This window comes from Dermochelys coriacea, chromosome 10 (assembly GCF_009764565.3).
Source record: "Dermochelys coriacea isolate rDerCor1 chromosome 10, rDerCor1.pri.v4, whole genome shotgun sequence".
Lineage (NCBI taxonomy): Eukaryota > Metazoa > Chordata > Testudines > Dermochelyidae > Dermochelys > Dermochelys coriacea.
The window spans coordinates 64,303,179-64,330,689 of NC_050077.1; the positions used below are offsets into that span (position 1 = coordinate 64,303,179).

The 27,511-nt window shown below is 40.3% G+C and overlaps 1 long non-coding RNA gene across 3 annotated transcripts in view; it reads left to right on the forward strand.

Moving 5' to 3' along the window:
• Window positions 1-27,511, forward strand: part of LOC119862657 — a 210,720-nt gene that overhangs the window by 84,879 nt on the left and 98,330 nt on the right. For 2 of the 3 annotated variants that reach the window (XR_006274763.1, XR_005295315.1), the window contains one exon: window positions 9,738-9,785. The exons of the other annotated variant lie outside the window; for it this stretch is intronic. This is a non-coding gene — a long non-coding RNA (uncharacterized LOC119862657). The remainder of the gene's footprint in view (window positions 1-9,737; window positions 9,786-27,511) is intronic. 3 annotated transcript variants of the gene reach the window in all.

The window sequence follows — 27,511 nt, forward strand, 5'->3', positions numbered from 1 at the left end:
AAAGAAAATCTTCAACGGGCTTTGAAATAGACAGAAATATGACATGATTTACTCTAGTCCAGTGTTGTAGTAACTTGAGAGCACCACACAGTAGAAATAGGAGCTGAACACCCCAGGAGTATAATAATCAAAATAAAGTGACACCTGCACTAAATAAAATTGTGCTGAACCAGCATGAATATTCAGAACATTCAATGCTGGGCTTGATGTATCACTCCATTGCTCTAGTTTTATGGTAGTGTAAATTCATTTGAAAGTGATGGAGTTACACTGATGTAAAACTGGAGTAACACCGATGTGATTCAAATCCTTCTGTTTCTTAATCATGCTGGTGTGTAGAGTGAGTGCATAATACTGGAGTGCCAGCAAAGCTGCTGTTTAGTGTCATTTCTGGTTGTATTTTGTGATGTGGACACTTGTTGGATTGCATGAATTTGATGAAACGTTATTTTTGCAAAATTTATTATTTTTGACAGTTTGTTTTACAAGATTTTTTGAGATTTTGAAAATTTGCTTCTGCCAAAATTGTTAAAGCCAAATAATCTTTCACTGCATAATGCACTTCTGCCTGAAAACATAATACATTTCCAAATTCCTAATTAAGTAACATCATGTGCAATTTTAGGCCCGGATCATGCAATGAGTTCTGTATGCTAGATCCCTGCGTCCTTCTGAATCAACCACTGGGGCTCTGCAATACTGCAAGGATTTGCTTGGGCAGAAATCATTGCAGGATGAGGACCTTAGTGTGTACAGAGTAATGGAGTGAATCACACAGACAATCACATGTACATTCATACATATACACACTCCAGATCAGTCTGCAATAGAAGAGTCCAATGTCATATGCATTTAGATGCCATCTCCAGAATTGGCACAGGGATCAGTGCCAAGTCCTGCCTAGATGAAACATGAGCTGCTGCCAGATCTTTCCACTGTGCAAGACTAGATTAAAGTAGCTCCTAGTTGCTTGGGGAATGCTCTCACTCAGCATAACTGGGATCTGCGTGACTGGGAATTCTGAGTGCTCAGTTGGAAATACAGACCTATCCTTGTACTGCCAATATCCACATCTAATTTGAGTTTCTGGCCAATGTGTGGGCTATTTTTTATTTTGTCTGAACCATTTGGTGCATCCCCAATGAACTGTGTAATTTTTCAAGTCACAATGCTCAGCTCCTCACTTGGGCATGTGTTATACAGAACATCTGGATATCTTTTTATTGATATGATAGAACTAGAGATATTTCAGGGGAAAGTAGTAAAAGGGCTGTGAGATACTGGTGGATACAGCCAGGGTCATAGTACTGCAAGTAAAAATGTTTGGTCTCAATATATTTTGGTATCCTAAGTCTCAGTCCTGTGTCTCATAGGGTTCAATCTAACATCCATTAAAATCAATGAAAAGACTCCTGATGACCTAGGTGGGCATTGGCTCAAGCCCTTATTCCTTTTCATTTTAAAGCTTCCATTAACACAGATAGTTGTCTTTTCAAAAACCTAATATGACTTTTTCACCAGGTGTTAAGGAAATAATTTGTTCTGCTTATGACTATAACATCCCTTTTTTCAGACATATAGCTGTGTTTTCTGAATTATATATGATGGATCTTCAAATATACTCAGGAAACTAAAACTGGACCTTGCAGTTCTGAGAAAATATTTTCAACATAAAGTCATCTTAAAAAAACTTATTCTCTTATGATTCATTTTCATCTACTAAAAGTGCCTCTTCATCCAAGAGAGTTCTCTAATTATCAATTCAGACTGATTTGACAAAGACAACCCCAATCCTCCAATGATTTCTTACTGAGAACCTCCTGATCTCTGCAAGCATCTAGTGAGAGCTGTAATAAACCACCCTCACAGTAACCTTGACTCTTAGTACTGAAATTCCAAAATGACAGCAGCCAGAATGTTTCAATATTCAGTCTTGCATATGGCAGTAATTTTCCATGGAGTGTCTTCCATGGTGGTACCTTATTTTAATTTAATCTGTTATGAATGTGCACTGTTGCCCATCCCCATAGTATTTGAGACATAGTATCTCCTTTTTTTGGCAGACACCTTTCTAATCAATGTCACATTTGGTGCAATGTGCACGATTTGTTTTTTGGGGTTTTTCTTAGAAGTATTGCAGGAGCCAGAGTAAGACTGAGGAACTTCCGTAAATAGGGATGCTCACTGAATTGATCATCAGCCACATTGTGCCATTACTTATCTGACCCATACAGAAAGGGAGTGCAATATGCTACCATTGAGCCCAACACTGCTCAAGCAGGGCAGGCTAGTTCAGTGCAGCCGACAAGGGTGATGGGACAGCAAGGGAGGAACTGGCCATTCCCCTGAGCTGGATCATTGACGTTCTTGGTGAGGTGGTGATTAGGTAAGTAGTCTGCCTGCAATGGAAGTATTGTGGGGGCTGAGCTATGTTTCTGTCCCTGCATGTTGTTTGTTTCACTTGCTCAGGCCAGGTAAGGCCCATAGCTGCTGGGGACAAAGGCCAGAATGGGACCCAGGGGGCTGGAGTGGCTGACGCAGCACCCAGGATTGGCCTGGGGAGGAGATAGGAATCGGGGTGATCAGGTTGGGGCTAGGAGCTCCTACTACTGGCAAGAGACATGCTAACTGCTGGGACCCCCCTACCCTCCTGAGTCTCAGTAGCTCCACTCCATGCAGATCACTCACCTCAACCCCTGACTTCCTCCTGCTCCCTCTGACTCTGCCCACTCCCTGTGCTTAGTATGGTTTTTAGTAAATTTAGGACTCAATGTGTATCTCTGCCCCACCCCCATTCAAAGTGGGCTTCTGCCACACTTCTGGGGAGCGGGGAGTGTTAAAGGAAGTAGCTCTCGTGTGTGTGTGTGTGTGTGTGTGCGCGCGCACGCACACACGTGTGTCTAGATCACTGGTTCCACCTCCTTGGCCATGTTCATCCTAGCACTAGATGATGCTGAGTTTCTGTGCAGAAATGTCACTTGCATAAATATTTGAGATGCTGAACCAGAGTCAGTAAGTAAATCATGAGGGGCTTGGGGATTGGGTTTTTAATGTTAATTGTTAAAAAGCAAACATAATACTATTATGATCAAATGTCTGTGCTTGTCAAAAAAAACAGCACATGATCAGATCTCTGTGTTTATAGACACCCAGCCTGGGCACTCTAGGGATCAACTGTTCACCAATAGATGCAGTGGAAGCATGATCATGATTCATCTGAGTACTGGCAAAATTTCATAATGTATGAAATATTTTTCTAAAAAATGAATTGAAATTCCCTGTTGATTGCTGAAATGCCTTTGACATTACCCAGGGTATAATCTGGACTGTTAAAGAGCTGTGTTCCCTCAATTCCCCAATCTGGGGTGCCTTTTTCACTTATTTACTATGAGAACAACCACTCCTGATCCTGCTCACACACAGCCTCTAGCATGCAAAATCATTGAGTTACATGACTGCTCTGGTCAGTCACTTGTGAATTCCATACAGGGCAATACAAGCAAGTTCCCAGTTCATAGAATCATAGACTTTAAGGTCAGAAGGGACCATTATGATCGTCCTTCTGCACAATGCAGGCCACAGAATCTCACCCACCCACTCCTGTAACAAACCCCTAGCCTATGTCTGAGCTATTGAAGTCCTCAAATCGTGGTTTAAAGCCTCTGCCAATCTGCCCTGGAGAAAAATTCCTTCCCAACCCTAATTATAGCGATCAGCTAAACCCTGAGCATGTGAGCAAGACTCACCAGCCAGCCACCCAGGAAAGAATTCTCTGTAGTAACTCAGACACACCCCATCTAACATCCCATCACAGGCCATTGGGCATATCTACCGCTAATAGTTGAAGATCAATTCATTGCCAAAATTAGGCTATCCCAACGCTATCCCATCATATCATCCCTCTTAATCTTATCCCATCATATCATCCCAAACTTAATCTTGAAGCCAGATATGTCTTTTGCCCCCACTGCTTCCCTTGGAAGGCTGTTCCAGAACTTCACTTCTCTGATGGTTAGAAATCTAATTTGTCTAATTTCAAGTCTAAACTTTCTGATGGCCAGTTTATATCCATTTGTTCTTGTGTCCACATTGGAATTGAGCTTAAATAATTCTTCCGCCTCCGTGGTATTAATCCCTCTGATATATTTATAGTGAGCAATCATATCTCCCCTCAGCCTTCTTTTGGTTAGGCTAAACAAGCCAAGCTCTTTGAGTCTCCTTTCATAATTCAGGTTTTCCATTCCTCGGATCATCTTAGTAGCCCTTCTCTGTACCTGTTCCAGTTTGAGTTCATCCTTCTTAAATATGGGAGACCAGAACTGCACACAGTATTCCAGGTGAGGTCTCACCAGTGCCTTATATAATGGTACTAACACCTTCCTATCTCTACTGGAAATACCTCACCTGATGCATCCCAAGACCGCATTAGCTTTTTTCATGGCCATATCATATTGGCTGCTCATTGTCATCCTGTGATCAACCAATACTCCGAGGTCATTCTACTCCTCTGTTACTTCCAAGTGATGCATCCCCAGTTTATAACAAAAATTCTTGTTGTTAATCCCTAAATGCATGACCTTGCACTTTTCACTATTAAATTTCATCCTGTTACTATTACTCCAGTTTACAAGGACTTCCTGAATGATATCCCAGTCCTTCTCTGTATTCGCAATACCTCCCAGCTTCATGTCATCCGCAAACTTTATTAGCACATTCCCACTTCTTGTGCCAAGGTCAGTAATAAAAAGATTAAGATTTGGTCCCAAAACCAATCCCTGAGGAACTCCACTAGTAGCCTCCTTCCAACCTGACAGGTCACCTTTCAGTTTGACCCATTGTAGTCTCCCCTTCAGCCAGTTCCTTATCCACCTTTCAATTTTCATACTGATCCCTATCTTTTCCAATTTAGTTAATTCTCCATGTGGAACCATATCAAATGCCTTACTGAAATCGAGGTAAATTAGATCCACTGCATTTCCTTTGTCTAAAAACTCTGTTACCCTCTTAAAGAAAGGGATCAGGTTGGTTTAACATGATCTACGTTTTGTAAAACCATGTTGTATTTTGTCCCAATTACCATTTACCTCAATTTCCTTAACTACTTTCTCCTTCAGAATTTTTTTCCAAGACCATGCATACTACAGATGTCAAACTAACAGGCCTGTAGTTACCCGGATCACTTTTTTCCTTTCTTAAAAATAGGACCTATGTTAGCAATTCTCCAGTCATACGGTACAACCCTTGAGTTTACAGATTCATTAAAAATTTTTGCTAATGGGCTTGCAATTTAATGTGCCAGTTCCTTTAAAATTCTTGGATGAAGATTATCTGTGCCCTCCGATTTAGTCCCATTAAGCTGTTCAAGTTTGGCTTCTACCTCGGATGTGGTAATATTTACCTCCATATCCTCCTTCCCATTTGTCCTACCATTTTCCCTAAGCTCCTCATTAGCCTCATTAAAGACTGAGGTAAAGTATTTGTTTAGATATTGGGCCATGCCTAGATTATCTTTAACGTCCACTCCATCCTCAGTGTTAAGTGGTCCCACTTCTTCTTTTTGGTTTCTTCTTCTTTATATGGCTATAGAACCTTTTTACTATTGGTTTTAATTTCCTTTGCAATGTACAATTCTACATGGCTTTTGGCCTTTCTCACTTTATCCGTACATGTTCTGACCTCAATAACGTAGCTTTCGTTGCTAATCCCTCCCATCTTCCACTCCTTGTAGGCTTTCTGCTTTTTCTTAATCACCTCTCTAAGGCGCTTGCTCATCCAGCTTGGTCTACAACTCCTGCCTATGAATTTTTTCCCCCTTCTTGGGATGCAGGCTTCTGATAGTTTCTGTAACTTTGACTTGAAGTAATTCCAGGCCTCCTCCATCTTTAGATCCACAAGTTCTTCAGTCCAATCCACTTCCCTAACTCATTTCCTTATTTTTTTAAAGTTAGGTTTTTTGAAATCAAAAACCCTAGTCACAGATCTATTTTTGTTTATCATCCTATTTAGTTTGAACTGAATTAGCTCATGATCGCTCGAACCAATGTTGTCCCCTACAACCATTTCTTCTATGAGGTCCTCACTACTCACCAAAACCAAATCTAAATTGGCATCCCCTCTTGTTGGTTCAGCAACTACTTGGTGAAGGAATCCATCAGCTATCGCATCTAGGAAAATCTGAGCCCTATTATTATTACTAGCACTTGTCCTCCAGTCTATATCTGGGAAGTTAGTCTCCCATGATCACACAATTCCCATTAGTATTTACTTCATTAAAAACATTAAAGAGGTTTAATATCCATATCCAGATTGGATCAGAGTGGTCTATAGCACACCCCAAGCACTAGCCCAGGGGAGGCTCTAGTAGCTTTCATTCCCCAATGTGATTTTTGCCCAAACAGACTGTCTTATCCATTCCATCACTTCTTATTTCTTTACAGACTACCTCATCATTGATATACAATGCTACTCCACCACCTTTGCCTTAATTTCTGTCTTTCCTAAACAGCACATACCCTTCAATACCTGGTTTCAGAATAGCAGCAGTGTTAGTCTGTATCCCTAAAAAGGAAAGGAGTACTTGTGGCACCTTAGAGACTAACAAATTTATTAGAGCATAAGCTTTCGTGAGCTACAGCTCACTTCATCGGATGCATACCAATGAAGTGAGCTGTAGCTCGTGAAAGCTTATGCTCTAATAAATTTGTTAGTCTCTAAGGTGCCACAAGTATTCCTTCAATACCTGTAGTCCAGTCATGACTACTATTCTACCATGTTTCTGTTATCCCTATAATATCTGGTTTCACTTCCTGCACCAGTAGCTCTAGTTCCTCCATTTTGTTACCTAGGCATCTCGCATTAGTGTACAAACATCTTAATTTTTGCTGTTTGGCCTCGCTCACATTCTTTACCCAATTAGGCACAAACATTCTACCGCCAGTATCACCTATTAGACTGGTATCTACACTGCCCTTCCTCCTTATGTTCATTCTCCTATCCACGGCTGTATCCTTTCTTACTTTTGTTTTCTTCCCTCTCAATGTTAAAATCTGGCATGGAAATTACCTGGACGTCTCCCAACCATCTCCCCCAGATTCCTAGTTTAAAGCTCTCTTGATCAGTTATGCCATCCTCCATCCAAGAAGTCTACTTCCCTCCTTACTCAGGTGAAGTCCATCCTGAGAGAACAGTCCTTTGTCCATGAATGCTTCCCAGTGGCCATACATCCCAAAGCCCTCCTTATAGCACCAGTATCTGAGCCATCTGTTGAGCACCATAATCTTGCCACACCTTTGTTGCCCTTCTCTAGGAACCAGCAGAATCCCACTGAAGATCACCTGAGCCTCGATTTTCTTAAGCATCTTCCCCAGTCTGGCATAGTCTCCCTTGATATGTTCCAGCAAGAATCTAGTGTATAATTTGTTCCCACATGAAGGACAATCAGTGGATTCTTTCCCACTCCCATTAGGATCCTCTTCAGCCTCAGGTCCACATCTTGTATCTTAGCACCCAGCAGACAGCACACCCTTCTGTTCTCTGGATCAGCTCTTGTTACAGGCCTGTCTATCCTTCTCAGTAAGGAGTCCCCAATCACGTAGACCTGCCTTTTCCTGGCGATGGTGCGATTTTTCCAGTCTATGCACAGTTCCCTCTGGCTGCAAGTCCTTTCGATTCCTATAGTCCCTTGCAATCCTCTGCAACGCATCCAGTATCCAGCCTCTTCTCCTCCAACAGGACTCCCACTCAAACTCCCCTGTTTACAGCTCTCTTTGCTGGCTCCTGTGCTGCTGCAACTGTGCAGTTCCAGACCTTCCCCAGAAATTTGCCTCTTGTACTGCCCAGATCTCTTTCTGGACAATACAAACTTGTAGTCTGTCATTTCGTCAATGGAGAATGATATGCACCAGCCCTGTTATCTCAAGTGGAAGTTCCCAAACACTTCAATTCAAACACACTGGTTTAGATAAAACAATAAAACAAGTTTTACTAACTTCAGAAAGATAGATTTTAAGTATTACAAGTAATGAGATACAAAGTCAGAATTGGTTACAAAGAAAATAAAAGATAATACCCAAATTAATACTTAATTTTGCATGCTAAATGGATTCAAAGCAAAGATTTCAACTTGCATTTGCTTATAGCAGTCTGAATTATCTAAAAAACCTCCCAGCCAGGACCCCTCTCCCAGTGCAATGATGCTTCCTTTGTCTTTCAAGTGTTGTAGCTGCTGTGAGTAGAGATGGAGGGAGGGAGAGGTATATTTGGAGGTCACTGTTTCTGATTCTTCTACCCTTCTCTTTTCTTTGATGATTATCTCCAGCTGAGGTTCAGGTGACAGCAAGTTTGTTTCATTGTCAATATGTAAAGTTCTTGCTCGCACCCTTTTTCCTGCCAAAGAATGGATAGTTCATGATTGTCCGTTTGATTAGGCTGATACCTGGCCCAGGTGTCAGAATGTCTTTTGTCTTTGAAGAACTGGTTTGGCCTGCCTTTCTAACTCTGGAACATGTTACAGAAATGTTATGCAATAGAATCTTATAACTTTACATACAAAGTCAATACACCTATTTTACCAGGACAAGAATGTTCAGCAGATTATGAGTTTTCAAATGATACCTCACAAGGCATTCTTTGTCCAAAATTTATTATAGTTTTGTAAAAAGAATGACAAGTCTGTCACAATGACTATTTTATTTATTTTTTTTTAAAAAATGTAAATAGCAATATACAGTTCTGTAGCCTTGTCTGCCTTGGAGAATCACCCAGATTCTAGCAGTCATTGGCCAGCCACTGATGGTGTTTGCACTGGTGCTGCTACAAGTGTCAAGAAGGCAAGCCACAGTTTGCACTGGTGGAATTTACCCTAGTTTCAAGGAAGTGTACGGCAGGCTATAGAAGTGGCTGGCTCTAGATTGCTGGAAATGGGGCAAATTGCTATTTTAGCCAGTGCTTGAGTTGAGGCACACTGGTAGGACACAGTTCCACAACTTTCACTGCTATGTTCTTGCTGCACCTTTGATGTGGGTGAAAAGTGTTGTTGGAGAGTCTACAGCATCTACTCACCATACATGCTGTAGAAAAGATCTCCCTCTGCAATTGTGATGGATACCACATTCCCAGATATCTTCCACCTGTATAGGGCCTGATCCAAAGCCCACTGACCTCAACATAGGGTTTTTCCATTAATTTCAATAGGCCTTAGATCAGGTCAGTAAAGCCCAAATTTTTATGTTCTATGCAGATGAGCAGAGTTCACACTATATGACGATGTTCATGGTAAAGTGAATGACAGTAGCACTAAAATCCAAGCAAGCTTTCACATGGTTTTAGAGTTCATAATGATTTTTTTCCCGGAGACATAAAAATAAACTAGATAATGCATCAGAGCAAAATGCAATGCACCGTATTGGGGGATAGTTTTGGAACAACAGAAGAATAAAGTAAAATCCAGTGACAAAGCTGGACCGTGATGTGAACATGCTGGGGAACTGTCTTGTCAAAACATACTGTTTTTTTTACAGACAAATCTGTCACGGAAAGGAAATGTAAAGAAAATTATTACATCATGCAATACAGGCTGTAGTTACCCTAGGAATAAGGAGTCAGAGGAGGTAGTGAAATTTATTTTAAAGGGGACTGTATAAATCATACAAAGCCTTTTGACTTGTTTTACATCCTGGATACTAAATCTTTACTATAAAAACATCCTGTGGAAATTGTAACATCCTTTTCTTTTTTAGATAGAAGAATCAGCAATGTTCCATTTTTAAAGTATTACTGAAGTATTGGTGAGTTACTTTTTCCTTGTTTCTTTCTAAAAAGATAAACACCAGAAGACAAATTCATATCTGGCGTTACTACATTCATTTTACACTATGGATTAATTTAGCCTGTGATCGTAATAGTTTCTGATTAGGACCTTAGGTTTTTTTAAATTAAGTACGTAGTTGTGCAACCATTTTTCACGCAGGGTTATGATAAAGAAGGTAATTGAACATGCAAATGGACAGTTCTGGCCATTTGTACATGCAATTGCATGTACAGTTGTAGTAATTTGCATGTACAAATTACGTGCACGATTGCATGTCTAACTGTTTTAAAAAACAAGCTTTTGCTGTTTGGTATTTGCCATTTAGAGTGTTCTTCAGATTTGAAGCTTTCCTGTGATGAATAACTGAAATAAACTGTGTGCATAAAATATATGCAAAACTAAACAGACGAGAGAGACACATTAACTTAATAAAAGGGCAGCATTTGTCAAGCAAACTAAAATAGCTGTTGCCACTTTAATTCTTCTACATTTATTTAAGTAGACTAAGCACTTCTAAAAAATCTATAGCAATTCTAAATCAAAGGGAAAGGAATTCTGAATCTGCAGCTGAGTATAGTGGATTCTGTAGCTCATCTGTGGCAGTCAAGACTTGGAATCCCCACAGAATGAATTGCTAGCTGACCTACTCCAGAAATATCTGGTTTTTCACAAATCTCTTGACATGAAGTCATTCACTTTCTCCCTCTCTTGGATGTATGGGGTTGCAGGACTCGGAAGGAAGGGGAAAAAAAGAGAAAAACACATGTTTCTGGTTTGTCTTTCTACTGAAGCTACTACTACATACTTTCTACTTCGGAGAACGTTTGTTATATATGCTCTACAGTGATGCTTCTGTATATTTTAACTTCATCACTTAAGTCTCCCTAATAATATGGTAAAGGAAGGATTTCTTTGTCTTTGAAGGGTGCTTAAAAATTGTAGGAACAATATTACTAGAATGAAATTCCTATTGGCCAATCAGTTGGATTGATGATGGAATCTGGTATACTGAAAAATATTAACTAACAAGATTTCATCCAATCAGAAAGCTGTGCATATATTAACGTATAATATAAACTGCACTCTTATGCATAAAATACTTTTTAATAAATTGAAGCATGTAACAAATCTACTCTAAATCCATCAGAATACAGTGTTTCAATAACAGTAGAATGAGCAATTGCACATGTTTTGGACCACTATCCATCCCACAAAATGATTACATTTACATCATTAAGTATTTGGTATAATTGGAATAAACCATAGTTACAGGATAAATGTCCTCTTCTCTGAAAATAAACATCCCTGGTTCTCCTTAATGTTTGTTGAAATTGATAGTTATAAATTACATAATGGCCAAATAGATCTTTTTTTTAAACATGTTGTTTAAAAAACAAAACAAAAAAAATCCAAAAACATTCACTCTGAATATGGAGCCTCATATGCCAAGTTTTAGCTTGAAGTACATATTTTTCAGCCAAATTTTTATAGGCCCCTGAATGTTTGGGTGTATGATAGAAACAGCTGCTCAGCTGTAACTATAATTATAGTGGTGCAGTTGCGCTCTTCCATTTTATAGATAAAAGGCCCCAATAAAGTAAAACCATCAATAGTAAGGAGTTTGCTGGAGAGAGCAATAAAATAATGTTCAACTAAAGCATTTAAAAGATTTGGTCATTCACTGAAGCTCAATGGATACCTGAAGTGGCAACTAGAAAAAGGAACACAAAAGAAAAGTACTGAAAGCTTAACCATGCTGAAGACATAGAACTAACTGCCCCCTCACTAAATTGTGTCAGGCAAAAGTATAACCAGACTCCTCAAAAGAGAGGAGGGGGATTTGGGGTAGGTATTTTCCATACTAGTAAAAACATTCTTGAGTAAAGCAAAGAAAACTCTCCTTCCACTAAACGTTGTGTCTGCTCCATTTCTGTACGGACTGTGATATTTAAACAAACTTCAGAGAACGGCTAGGAAGAATGAAAATGCAGTGAAGGGAAATCACACTGATCATACGAACACTAATAAAAAGGCAGAACCTCTTCCAGAAGTGAAATCAAAGGCTGCATAATCAAGTGTACATTTAAAAAAAAAAGGGGGGGGGAAGGAAGGCAGGGAAGCAGACCCATTCATCTAGTCACATTTTCCCTTCTGTCAGTGCAGCAAGCAAACTGTCCAGTACTATAAATCCATATTGTACACATTAACACCTCTTCTCTTTTTGGAAACGGGCTAGAGAGTCTGATTCCTGAACAGGGAGAGTGAAGCTTCCGGTCCAATTTCTGCCCTCATTTAATTGTAGAGTAACACCACTGACATTGGAGGAATATGCTGGAGCTACACTAGTGTATCAGAGTTCAGAATCTGAGCCTCAGAGTTAAGATAAAGAGCCAAAATATCCAGAAGTTAAAAGAACTACAGAGCATTAAAGGCAAGAATTGGACTCCTATGGGCAATCCTTTGTAGTCCTTATTTTGGACCTGATTCAATAGAGGATCCCTATTCAGGAACTTTAGCACTGAAACAGGAAGCACTCAGGTACATATTTATGTTCCATTGACTTAAGTGGAATTTAAGCATATGATTAAAGTTAAGCATATACTTAAATGCTTTCCTGCACTGGATAGGACTTAAGCACATAATTCAGTGCTTTCCTGAACTGGGGCCTACTCTTGTCTCAGGCAAAAGAGCCACTGAAGCAGAGGCAACGCATGGGGGAGGTATGCAGGGTCACATGCCCCTCCTCCTGATTTGCCACTTGGCTTGTACTGAGCACTCAGCAACACTGCTGAAGCCGGCTGCCCTCACTCTGTCCCCACGCTATCGACAGGCGCAGGTCATCTCTGCACTGACGTCAGTAAGACAAACATGGTGGGTTAAGGGCAACAGGGTGAAATCTTGGCCCCATTAAAGTCAATGGTAAACCTCCCACTGGCTTGAGTGGGGCCAGGATTTCACCCACAGCATTAAAGTCTAGAAAATCTTGATGACAGTTTTACCTGAATAAGAACTGAGCAGAGACTGCAAGACTGGACCTCTAGTCTATAAAACTGTGTTCTTTAATTCCTTTTAAAACCCTTTAAAAATCTCTAATGAGTGTGGAGGGAGGCCAACAGCAATTATGCCAGGCAGAGAAAGGATGGTCTTGCGATTTGAAGTTCCAGCTTGGGATGCTGGACATTTGTGTTTAATTCCCTGCTCTACCACAGGCTCCCTCTGTGACTTTTACCAAGTCACTTAACTTGTCTGTACATTAGATTCCACCTCTGTAATAGCAGAATAATAATTTTCTCCCATCCTTTTGTTTGATTTGGCTATTTAGATTGCAAGCTCTCCAGGGCAAAGACTGCCTAGCACAGTGGGGTCCTGTTCTTAGTTGGGGCATCTAGCTGCTACTGTAATACAAATAATAATTAAAATAGGCTAATATTATGTATGCAGGAATGAAGGCAGAGGAGACATTAGTTATTTTTGCTTGGGACATTAGTCAGTGCTTGAACCTAGGTCTTCAGAAATTAAAGGCTAGTGCACTAACCAATTTTTTTTTCTTTTTTTTTAATCTTTTTCAATTTAATGGAACTGGTAAATGGTTATTAGGTAATTTAAAAGATCATATAAAAGCCATTCTTTAAAGGCCCCAATCTACCTATTAAGTTAGAATCTAATTTTATCTCAACTGGCTTTTTACAATGTCACACTGTAATGGTCTGAATAAGTATAGATATTTTCCACCATATATGCCATGTTGTTTGCACTTCTGGTAAAGGGGTGGAATTATACGGACAAATTCCTGATTAGCATAATTTTAATCAAAGTAATGTGAGCCATCTTCATTGTCACTCTCCATCAATTGGTTACCATAAGGCACCCATACGTCTCACCATCCAGAGGCAGCCTGGTGCCCCTACACATTTGTTTATTTTAATTGTGATTCATGATTCCTACAATGGCACTCAGGGATGTGTAACAGGTGCTGGAGAAAGAGGAAGTTATTAATATTCATTAACAGTGGTAATGTGCTGAGTGCTGTACAAGGCCGCAATAAAGGCCCTGCTTCATATGTTTAGATTTATGCATGAGATTTGTCCCTCCTCAATGGCACTAATCCAGTGCATAATGTCAAGCACGTGCCCAAGAATTCACAGGATCAGGGTCAAACACTGCTTCTGCCCTGTGCAGTGAGCAACCCAAAAACTTGTGCCCATGATACAACACACAGGCTTTTCTGAGAGCTGTATATTTTTCATGATTATCAGGAATAGTAGGCCCCATGACTGTTTTGACAAAATTTATAATGACAACAATAGTACCGTGTACTTGCATAGTGCCTTTCCTCTGAGGAGCTCAAAATACTTTGCAAATGTTAGTCTTTTAGTACTCCTAAGCATTGTTGTTTCCATTTTAGCAGTGAGTGCAGTGAAGAACACAACAACAAGAACAATTATCAGCAGTTTTTAAAATGTTTTGTCCCTTCTACACAGGTCAGCCTACCTGGAATGATTTGTTATCCATTCCCCAAATGTCTGTCTTTTTCCCTCCCTGCTGTTATTCACCAGGAAAAGGTGATTGGTTCTAACTTTGCCAGAAGAAAAGGTGCTGATGAGTTTGTGACACAAGCCAGGCCTTTTAGAACTGACATGAGAGAGATGCAGCAGCGGAAGAAAATTCATGAACCTTCAGGTGTCCCATACCTTCAATTTTCTTCCTTCCTCATTCATTTACCAGTGTAAATATGCCACTCCTAAATCCTTTATATGGTAAGCAATAGTTTTCTGAAACTGACTTTCCCCACCTCTCTCTTAGGCACTGCTCATTGAAACATGTATCCTCAGATGCTTCAAAATGTCCAGGTGGAACTGTGCACAGCATGACTGTAATGCCAGGCACAGCATCTTTCCTTTCTTCCTTCATTTTAAGACCATGAGTTTGCAATTTTATGATCTGCTACTAAATGACGCAGAAAGTTTCCAACTTACTGTTTGATCATCATGTACGCCCAGAAAGAAACCTTCTCTCAAATAGAAAAGGAGTACTTGTGGCACCTTAGAGACTAACAAAGTTATTTGAGCATAAGCTTTTGTGAGCTACAGCTCACTTCATCGGATGCATTCAGTGGACTGCTGCATTGGAATTAATTTGCAGACTGGATACAATTAACTTAGGCTTGAATAGAGACTGGGAGTGGATGGGTCATTACACAAAGTAAAACTATTTCCCCATGTTTATTCCTCCCCCCCCGCCTCCCCCCCACACACTGTTCCTCAGACGTTCTTGTCAACTGCTGGAAATGACCCACCTTGATTATCACTACAAAAAGTTTTTTCCCCCCCGTTCTCCTGCTGGTAATAGCTCACCTTAAGTGATCACTCTCGTTACAGTGTGTGTAACACCCATTGTTTCATGTTCTGTATGTATATAAATCTTCCCACTGCGTTTTCCACTGAATGCATCCGATGAAGTGAGCTGTAGCTCACGAAAACTTATGCTCAAATAAATTTGTTAGTCTCTAAGGTGCTACAAGTACTCCTTTTCTTTTTGCAAACACAGAGTAACACAGCTGCTACTCTGAAACCTCTCTCAAATGTTCAGTTTGAAATAGTTCCTTAAAAACCCAACCTCTGAGGCTAGAACACGTAGTATCTCTGGAAGAATTTGAACTGTAGATAATTATTTCTCTACCCTACGTTGGTTTTAAAAAGCATTACCTGATGCTAGTTGAGCTGGGGACCTCAGAAGACTGAGTTAACAGTTGTAAATGTTGTGGTAGTAGCTACCAAATTCCCTCTCTACCCAGGAAACTCTAAAGAGCATCAACTCAGAAGGTTGCATCTAAGCAGTTTCTAATGAGTACACAAAAACTTTCTGAAAGGGAACTGGATGATTCTGAGTATTTGTAATAAGAGCTAAAGATTTTGAGCTTAGGTCTCTCTGTTCAAATCCAGGCAGGACCAGTAGTGACTGAAACCTATTACACAAGCTGTATAAAAAAACTTTTGAAACACTCCATGAAATTACTCGGATTTCAAGGCTGTTATGACTTCAAAAATGGGCTCAATTTTGCTAAATTTCATTATTTTTAAATGAAGTCCATTTTCAGTGAAAATGAGTCTATTCTCTGAACAAAAACAGCTTTCACATCGGAACATCCAATAGTTAACTTTTCACATGGGTTTTTGATATGAAAATAGCAATTTCATCAAATTTGCAAAAGAGGTGGATTTTGAAGGTACAAAACTCACACAAAACAAAATAGCAAAAATATTCATGAGGAATTCTGTGACTTGTGCAGTGTGCATTGTACACAGTTCAGGCTGTTACCACTGGTGGTTTATTTGGCCTATGGGGAATGAATTTGTATCCTTAGTCCAGCTCCCAGAGGAAGGATCTGTGTCACTGAAACCACCACTACGTTTAACACCACAGCTGGCAGCCTTAGCAGAAATACTAGAGAATGGATGAGTCAGATTAGTTCAAATTCATCTCCGTCCCAGTGGGAATCCCCCTAGGTTAGTGTGGATGCACGTTGGCAGGATGGGGAAGGCACAAAGCAACAATTTATAGGGCTGCTATCCATGCAATACTTGATCTGTGGATAAAGAGAGATCATCTTTTGCCAGGACTTTTAGTTTGGGACCATTCAGATACACTAAGGTGGTTCCAATCCTGCAAAACACTTTAGCACATTCAGTAAGCATGTGAGTGACTTTAATATTAAACACATGCTTTGCTGTGTCAGGGCCTAAATTTGCATCAATTAATAAATAGCTATTAAAGTGCCAACAAAATAAATATTTATATTTTTGAGGAATGTGTTTCTAAAATGCCTGCATGAAATTACATATGCAAAATGTATTATTATTATTCATATCATGGTAGCATCTAGATACCTCTACTATATATATATATATATATATATAGTAGGAAACAGTCCTTGCATGAATTGCTTACGATCTAAAATGGCAACAAAGAAAATGTGACATAGCAAACAGTCAGCTAGTGGTAAAATGATTTGACTAAAATCACATATCAGGTCTGTAACAGAGCCAGAATTGGGGAAAAATGCCAAATCTGTGACAAATTTAATCATGTTGAAGTCCATTGTTTGTCTAGAGAGGAGAAAAACAAATCCAAAGTACACTCAGTAACTGAGGAGAGCAATAGTGAGTATGAGGACTTGAGCACTTATTACCAGATCTGTCTAAAGCCAGACTTTTTACCATATGTCTTGTAAAAAAAAATGTGTTCCAGCACATCAAACTGACTGTGGAAATGACTGTGGACTGACTAATAGGAGTGGAAGGACCAACAAGAACAAGCAGCCCAGGAAGTAAAAGAGATGACTGGGAAAGCTCCTATTTTGAAATATCACTATATGCAAAGGAGACCCCTGAGGCTGCAATGTGATCCATCCAGGATGGGTCTCGGGGCTACCATTCTGCAAGAGGGACAATCTGTTGCTTTCATAAACAGAGTATTGTCCATGACAGAGAGGGGCTATGCTCAAATTGAAAAAGAGTTGTTAGCAATACCCTTTGGAGTGGAGAATTTCACCAATACACTTACGTTTGCACCATAGACATACAATCTGACAGTAAACCTCCCTAACCCATTTGGAGAGAGCCATTAATCAATGCCCCAAAGTGCTTACAGCATATATACCTCTGTAGTTGCATCATCCACATACAGACCAAGTATTGCCCGGCCAGAGATTTGGTGTTGGTAGACACCATGAGCTGTGCGTACCTGTCCAAACCCATCAAGGAGGGATCCATAGACACTGAGATGGAGGCAATAAATATGGTACAGTATTTACCTATTTCAGAAAAAAGGCTGAGAGAGATACAGAACCAGACAGAACGCTACAGACATTGAAACTCATGATCCTACAGGGATGGCCAGCGACAAGAGACCAAGTACTTAGAGTGAGAACACCATTCTTTCGGATAAGAGATGAGTTGTGCGCACAGAATAGCATTATATTTTGGGGGGAGAGCAGTTATTCTCAAGAGCTGGAATGAGGTTATTCACAAAGTTCATTCATTACATCTGGGAACTGAAGGTTGCTTAAGGCAAGCCAGAGAGACTATGTAATGGCAAGGAATGAATGAGAAATTAAGGATGTTCATGGAATAAGTGTGATGATTGCAGATCCTGGGAAGACGGTCAACCAAAAGAGACCCTTTGGCAACGGAATACTGGATATCACCTGTTCAGATAACGATCCACAGTTTGTTTCAGGAGAGTTCCAGAAGTTCAGTAAAGACTGAGATTTTTGATCACACAACATCTTCACTGAGGTATCCTCAAAGCAACCGCAAAGTGGAATCAGCAGTAAACAAACGAACAAACACCAAAGACAAAAATCTAAGAAACTGTTGAAAAAAGCAAAAACAGCAGAGGTGAGAGATCTGGAGGTAGGTGACGAAGTGCATACACAACCATTAACAAAACAGGATAAGGTCTGGCACAAAGTTATAGTGGTACAACCAGGAAACCAAAGATCATATTAAGTGCAAATGGACAATGGACAGACAATGAGGCAAAATCGTAGGCACCTTAGAAAAATACAAGAAACCTCTAAGGACAGGATGGACAACACTTCTTAGGGTTCTACAGAAGGGGAGTCCCAAGCCAAAATGTTAGAAGTGGACAATGTCAGGGGCATACCACAGGACAGACAGGAGGAAGAAGATGTTTTGAGGGACACTCCAGCAACTTGAAGCCTAGAGACTGTGGCTGACCAGATGGGAGGAAGACCACATTAGGGAGGCTACAATGAACCACAAAATTTCAGCAGAGGGTGGATTGTTAAAAGACCCGCTCACCTGAGGGATTTTGTGTGATAGACTTCCAAGTTGTTATGATTTTATAACTAGATAAACTGATGAACGCAGTAACTGCAAGAATAGTCAGCCTCTGAAAGGAATATTAAATTATCAGTTATTTCTGGTGTGTTTTATTGTTTTAAAAGAGAAGGGGTGACAAAATGAAAGTGTTAGCAGACACTTTCTGGCATCATACTGTTTCCTGGGGTGAACTGTTTGGAAGCAATAACTCCTGGAGAACTGTGTGGGAAGCCATGAGGCTGAAGAAGCCATGTTGTAAGCAACCACAATAAAGCTGGAGATTTTTAATTAACCCTGCATCAGCGTGAGATCTTGCATGACAGTTGAACCAGACATAACAAAGCATAAACCACGTCCTACCAACTAAGCCCTAGATTCATAGAAGTATGTAGGCATGTAAACCCCAGATTATGTACTTAAGTCCCAATTTTAGGCTGCACAGCAATTCACAAAACTCTTGCTGAACCCTGTAGTTTTCTAAACTCGGTGCCTACATTTTTGCAGTAAAAGGGTTCTTACATGTCTGTTTCTGCCTCTGAGCATGTGCACTGCTACCTTACTGTAGGCACCCAGATGCCTAATCTCCCACCTAAACCCCACAGCAATTCGCAAACCAGGGGAATATAGGTGTTGACCTGCTTAACTCGTGTGTGGGGCCAAATCCAGTAGGCATGCTCACTGGCTGCCTAACAAATGGGGTCCCTCAGGCAAGTTCACCCAAAACAGCTGGGGGTTGAGGACTTGCTTCATACCTTTTAGCCCAGTGGTTAGGGTATTCATCTGGGATGTGGGAGACCCCTAGTTCAAGTCTCCCCTGCACCTGATGAGAAGAAGGAATTTGAATAGTGATCTGCCACCGTTCAGGTGAGTGCTGTAACCAGTGGGCTAAGGGATATTCTGATAGGGGGCTTCCTCAGCCTCTTCTGTTAAAGCTGTTCAACTGTGGTTAAACATTTAGCATTTGCAGTGTTGTAACTGTGGTTGTCCCAGGATATTAGAGAGATGAGGTAAGTGAAGAAATATTCAGACCTGCAAGGCCAGCCCTAGACCAAATGGTGCCTTAGGCAAGGAATGTCTTCTGCATTCCCCCTCCATTTGTTAAACTTTTGAATACATTATTTTATTGCATTTATAGACCATTTCATGACTTTGATGCATGATTTGCATGTCATCAAACATTATGTGTTAAGCATGGCAAAAGAAGTAACAGTATTTCTTTTATATTGTTGCGTAAATAGGGGTTCGATAGATATATCTTGCATTTCATTAAGGATGTCCTTTTATTAGTTGCTCTTTACACACTTCAAGTCTTAAAACACAAGCATGCTTTCCCAATTACAGAAGAAAGCAAGGTTCACAATATGGCAGCTGGGCTCTCACTTCACTTCAGTTTGTTCTTATCTCCCTGACTGACTGGCAATGCCCCACCGCTTATATACCTGTGTGGGGATGGCTGACAAAATTCTAGGAGGTTCAAGGAAAATGTAGTTCTCAGAAAGTCTGGAAGGTTCTATGAGATTCTACAAAGGTCCAGAATGTTCCAGGAGGTTAGTGAAAAATGAATCCGTATACAGAATAACAAACATTTTACTTCAAACATTCTTTTTCCCTTTTGTCACCTACAACAAAAACAGCCCCGAACCCCGGCACCCCAGGCGGTTGCCTATGTAGTCTGCCTCTAATTCTGGCCCTGCAGACTTGAAGAGTTCTGTGTAGGTCAAAACTTCTCTTTCACCAACAGAAGTGGGTTCAATAGAAGATTTTACCTCACCCACCTTGTCTCTCTTGAGTCATTGGAGCAGAGGACTGGATCCTGAGTCTCCATATCCTGCAAGACTTATAGGTTATAGAGTCATTCTCATGTTGATCCATACCTGCTTCCAGTATTGGGAGGTGGGAAAGTGGAATAATGCTCTTCCACCTCATGTGTGCTGAATGGAGGGAGCTCTAGTGCACCTCAGAATCTAGCCCTTGAAATCTATTTTAAGTGAGTGTTTCCAAAATACAATACTGCTGTCTAGAATGGGTATTTTGGAGGGCAAACATATTATCTGTATCTCAGCAATTTTTAAAAAGGTATGTTAGTAATTTTTGCACAGTCTGACAGTTACAGTCTGCATTTGTAAGGAGCAAAAGAGGACATTGAAGCTCAGTCACTAAATCATTTGAGCTTCTCGTAATTCACCAAACCATAGAGATCATGTCTGCCCTTAAAATCGTATGGCATATTGTAAGGTGTTTTTTTTTTTTTCTAACATTTTGCACAAAGCAGAACCATCCAGCAACCCTCCAGAACATGTTCCGATTCTACAGGCATTCATCTAATTGCAACGTCTTATTTCAAAATGTACAAATGGCTTAGAAATATTGCAAACTCAAGTTTATCTAATGTTAAGCAAGCAAGTTTGAAAAATTGATTTGCTCATACTAATAGACTATAATCCCAAGAATATACATATTCTTCTTCTTAGAAAATAGAACTGGGAATGCCATATTTCTAAACTACTTTAGCAATATAGTATAAAACAACTTGTGCAATACTGTAAGCTGTCTAAAAATTAGAAATATTGAACCAAAGAAACAATCTTTGTTTACACATCATGTTGTACTTAATCACATTAGTCTCAAATATGCCTTGATGATTTTTGTACTTCAGATGCCGCTATTGTTTATTTTTCAATTTCTTCATTAATGCCGGATTTATACAGCATTAGGCATATTTTGCTGAGGTGCTGGCATATATTTTATTGCAGAAATGTAATCATGTTTGTCAATTATAAAACTGATTGCATTATATCTCTAAGGCACTTCTGCTTCACATCATTTAGAAGAAAAAGGTCTTTAAATCAATCTTACAAGTAGCATCTTGCACAGAAAAATAAAATTAACATCCAGTTCATTCATTGCTTATACTAACATTAAAAGTATACAGTGATTGACAAAAGCTACCTGCTGTGACAATAGTGTAGTTGCTAATTACAGAGATATGATTCTGATGGGTATAGCCTGATAAACAAAAAGATCATCATGTGTTTCAGAGGAGCTTCCAGCTCTCCATTAAGTGTGTTGAGATTTGTTTTCATGCGGCATAATGTTTTACTGTATAAGTTTGGTAGGGCTGTGTAAAAGAGTCCTTAGAGGCCAGGTGGCCTATTAGGTAGCACATCCAGTTTCTAGTCTCGTTGCCCTGTGGGAAGGGCTTTTAGTCCAGTTCCTAACCCTTGAGTGTGGCCTAGCTTCACCTAAAGGGTTTCAACAACCTTGCCCTCTCCTTACTAGAGAAGGAGTTGGGTGGGAATGACTCTTATGCCCCTCCTGCAACAAAGGCAAGTGGTAGGGGAGCCTGGGCCATCCCCCTCCACCAGGCTCTGACAGATAATAGTGTCTGGTACCTTGGAATTTCCTCAGAGTTACCTTCCTGGGTCATTTCCTACCCTCTGTCTCTCCCCATTTCTCCCAGTTCAACATAAGATGGGGAAAAAAAAGATAACTAAACCTTCAGCACCAACTGGACTCAAGAAGGCAGCCTTCTTCACAAGGAGGCTTCTTTGGCACCCTTGTTCTGAAGCCCTCAGGGTAAGTCTATCTTCCTCCCCTCTCTGAGCTAAATTTTGCTCCCTTTTGAGCTTCCTCTGCAGGTCTGGAGGGGTAGGGCTAGCTGGGCCCAGTATTATCCTTTAACTCCTTCAGGTTCAGTGTGGGTTTGTACACCCTATCACAGGCTGCTTCATCTATGAGTAATAATGGTTATTCAGGTCATCCTAAATGAGTGGAAGTAATATCTGCATGCCATGATACATCATCATGCATTCTGTACCAGCATTATGCCAGATATTACACAGAAAATCCAGTTTAGAACTATTTTAGGGGTGTTTTCTATTTTACTTTGTTAGAACCACTTCTTTCATCCTCCCAAATGTCTTTGAGTTCTACTGAGCATGGTTCACAGGGAGAAAAATATTAAGCCTCTAAAATGACTTGTACACAAAGATGTCTCAGCTTTAAAATCTGAACTCTCAGGACCTTCAAGAGCTAGTCAGCACTATGTGCCTGGTTGGGAATTTTCACTTTTCAGTGCTCTGAATCTTCTTTGTCTAGCTTTCAGGATTACAAATGGTCAGAATTTACACACTGACCCAGGACTGAATATTGCCTACCCTATGCCTCAGGCAGGGGTAATTTTTGGGTGTGTGGGAGGGAGCAGGGGTCCTAGAGTAGGGTAGAGATGAAAATATTATTGTGCCAAGTTGACTTTTAAAAAAAAAAAAAAAGACTGAAACGGTGGTGGAGTATGGCATGTAAGAAGTATCCCAAGGGAAACAGATTAGTGGGCAGTGCAGGGTGGTAGTCAAAAGTATAAGATGAATGCAGTTTATTACATGATATATATTACATGGATATTACCACCCCATGTGGTATTTATTTATGAGTACATACCTATTACATTCACTTTGAAATGACATATGATAAAATCCTGAAGGTAGGAACCCATGTTCAGTCTCTCTTCAGACTGTTACTACTGATTTCCATCTGTCACTTGACAGCTTTTTTTTGCAGCTTAAGTTCAATTTTAGAATTTATTTTGTTTCTTATATCTGATATTTTTCACCTCAGTTATGTTGTTCTCTCTTGTGTTTCATTTCACCTAATGGCCAAAAGCAGACATGCTGATCTTGAATCAAAGATCTAAAGAGATAGCGAGGATTGAGCTCTGATTTATGACTTCATCCATTACTCCATTTAAACTTGTATACTCACCACACTTCTGGCTCTATAGACCCAATGAGAAAGAAGAAGAAAATGAGAATGTTATCATATGGCCTCTTGAAAAGGTTTCCAGGTAATCGTATATCAAAGTCCTAGAGAAACCACGCTGGCGGAATAAACTGAGGTGGTGTTAGATTCAGGCTACGTCTACACTACACGGCTTTTAGCAACACATCTGTGTCTCTAGAGCCATGCTGCTAAAAGCTACGCAGTGTAGCCACTGCTTGTCGGCTCTCCTGCTGACAAAGAACTTCCAACCCCAAGGAGCGGCGTTAGCGTTGTCAGTAGGAGAGCACTTCTGCCGACAAAGAGATGTTCACACCGGTGCTTGTCATTGGCAAAACTTTTGTCTTTCGGGTATATGGTTTTTTTTAACACCTCTGAAAAACAGTAGTTTTATAATTCAGTTGCCAGTGTAGACATAGCCTCAGAGTTGTCACATTGCAGTGTCGTTAATGGCTCTGTATTGCTCAAAGAGCTGTTAGAACAAAAGTGAGAATTCAATAATTCTGGTAGAGATTTTGAACTGGAACAAGGGGAGATCCTGCAAGGTGACCTGAAGCTACAGGTTCCATGAAGTCATGCCTGACCCAAGGGGGGTACGGGGCCCGGGACATAGGCGCCGAGTATCTAATCTGCCGGGGGAGGGGGCAGGGGCTCCCCCCAGCTCAGCCCAGGCAGTCGCCCCAATTTGCCCTACCCGAATGAAGGCTCTGCAAGAAGTATCATACTTTGGCCGTGAAGGTATGTGTAAAATGGCCACAAGCTTTGTGCTGCAGAGACGGGCTTTCCCCCAACTCGTCAGTTTCCTTCAAAACAATGGATTTTAAAGCAAAGTGAAAATATTAAAGCATCCATGATGGCACACATCATATTTGTTCCACTTAGGGGGAGATAAGGGATAAAGAGCAAGAAGCAAACTATAATTCATATACTTAATACATTGGTTGATGTGAAGGTTATTCAGCGCTTGCATGCAGAAGATTGCTTACCGTAGGACTTGAGTCAGCTACAGGCAAACAGGATGGCTGCCTCTTCCCGAGAACTGAAAAAGGAAAAGACATTTATGAGTGGTTATTGTACGCATGTATATACAAAGTGGAAATTACATGCTACTCCATGTCTCATCCTACCTACTGATGGCTTGCTGCTGGCAAAGCAGATGTTGCTCTCAGGCTGTTGCTTGGCTGTTTGTTTGTAAATAACTTCTTTCAGAAGCATTCCCATGAGCGTATCCCTTCTCTTTTGCAGTGATTTTTTTTCTTCTCTAGTCCTCTTACTTGCTGTGACCTCAGTTGCTGCTAGACTTCATTAAAACTTTGGATTGCCTGTCTATTCTGGCAGGGGTAATTATCTCTGCAGTATTACTACTAATTGCTAATAATTACTATTTCACTCCTTTTGGATTGTCACAGGTTTAATGGTGTGTGTTTGGATGTGGGATACTGTATTCCAGCCTCCCTGCCATGTCTCACCCTTCTGTATTGACAAGCTTGACTAAGAGTTCCAAGAATGGACAGTTTTCATATCGGGAACCAGAAATGCTTATATTGTGAGAACCACTGGAAAGGAATTAGCTGCAAACAACCAGTATCCACTGCCAACGTGGGGGAGAAGGGTCAGTCAAACTGAGAGATAGAAAGTCTGGGGTTGGTGGAGGATATATTGCGTGAGGCAAAGGTGAGTTTACTCACAGGAGGAGCTAACAGCTAGCTGACTCCTGGAAATCAGGTGTACAGTAGATAGTGGATCGTTGGGGGATGTTTACTTACCTTTTTTATGTTGTAATATATTGTACAATTTATCTTTTATTAGACATTAATCCTGGTAAAGTAATAAGAATACAATTTAATTTGTAAGACAGAAGGACAGAAGGGGAGAAAGTAACAAATCTAGAGGGTGAAAGTCTTTGCATTTCATTGTCAAACCCCTGAGCCAGCCAGTCACCCAGTAATGCACATTTTTAAGAAGAGGCTGGTCTTTTGGTTCAGGCACAAGATTGGAAGTCAGGAGATCTGGGTTCTGTTACTGGCACTTCCACAGACTTCCTATGTAATGTGTCAGATTCCCCATTTGTAAAGTAGGAATACTACTTTCCTATCTTACTCAGTCACTGTGAGGTTTAAATAATTAAAGTCAATAAATGGTTTGAGCTCCTCAGATGGAAGCTGCTGTAGAAGTGTGAAGTTGTTGTTCTGCGCACGGGGTAGGACAATGGGCAGACAATGCATTTATTATTGGTTGAAATCGAATTAAGTATATTCGGCACTTTAAAACATCCAAATTATGGGATTTTTTTAAAAAAATTAATCCTTCCACCCAAGCATCTTAAAACACTTCAAGGCCTGAGAACAACCTTTTGAGATACGTAAGGGGATGTACTATATCGAGAACACTTAGCTGACCACGGAAATGCAGCCACCTTGGAGGTTGAATGTTGAAGCTCTTTGAGAATGAATACCATTTTTACACAATGCTTTTAATGTCAGCCAATATTGACAGATGAGTTGTAGACTCTTGAACAACAGCTGTATTATGGATTTGCTGAAAGACCCTTGAGTGTGAAGGTGCTACCAAGCAACTTTCCAACAGTCTGAGTTTGCTATTTTTATAGTTTTGGAAATAATGGTTCTTGTATTGTTTCCCTAAGCAATATTGTTCTGTATTAGAACAAAGTATAATAACATCTCTGCTCAATACAGAAGGTGGTAATGAATGAGTGCCTACAGCATAATTCATGCTATGAGCTCTCTGTGTCTTTATGCTCTTACTGGTCTCAGAGCCAAGTAGAAGCTATTATATCAATTGAGTGACAAAGCACTTGCCTCAGCATAATTGATCTAAAACAGATGTTGCAGCAGAAAGTCCAATGGGGTAGTAAAGGAAATTAGAGTCTGCATTTAATGTTAATCTACATCATCAGGTACCACAGCTGCTGCTTCCACCTACTTGTATTGTACCTTCTTAAAAATACAGAGCTGTACGAAGCACAGCAGGAGGTGTCCTGACTAGGGGTAAAAATGTGACTAGAGGATCCTTGCATCCTGGTGATCCCCAGTTTCCAGAATGGCCTTTGGTACCATGGGTAGCCAGCACAAATTAGAGCAGCCTTAAGACTACTCTAACTTTAACAGGAGATTGGCAAAGCAGACCTATGATCAAGGGAACATAAATGGCAGATGAAATTTAATGCTGATAAATGCAAAGTAATGCACATTGGAAAGCACAATCCCAACTATACATATAAAATAATGGTGTCTAAATTAGCAGTTACCACTCAAGAAAAAGACCTTGGAGTCATTGTGGATAGTTCTCTGAAAACATCCATGCAATGTGCAGTGGCAGTCAAAAAAGTGAACAGAATGCTATGCATAATTAAGAAAGGGATAGATAATAGGACAGGAAATATCATGTTGCCTCTATATAAATCCAGGGTATGTCCACATCTTGAATACTGCATACAGATGTGGTTGCCCCATTTCAAAAAGGATATATTGGAATTGGAAAAGGGCAACAAAAATGATTAGGGGTATGAAACGGCTTCCGTATGAGGAGAGATTAATAAGACTGGGACTTTTCAGCTTGGAAAAGAGACGGCTAAGGGGAGATATGATTGAGGTCTATAAAATCATGACTGGTATAGAGAAAGTAGATAAGGAAGTGTTGTTTACTACTTCTCATAACACAAGAATTAGGGGTCACCAAATGAAACTAATAGGCAGCTGGTTTAAAACAAATAAAAGGAAGTATTTCTTCACACAACTCACAGTCAACCTGTGGAACTCCTTGTCAGAGGATGTTGTGAAGGCCAAGGCCATAACAGGGTTCAAAAAAGAACTAGATAAATTCATGGAAGATAGGTCCATCAATGGCTATTAGCCAGATTGAGCAGCAATGGTATCCCTAGCCTCTGTTTGCCAGACGCTGTGAATGAGTGACAGGGGATGGATCACTTCATGATACCTGTTCTGCTAATTCCCTCCGGGGCACTGGCACTGGCCACTGTCGGAAGGCAGAATACTGGGCTAGATGGACCCTTGGTCTGACCCAGAAGGGCCATTCTTATGTTCTTATGACTTAAAGATCCTTA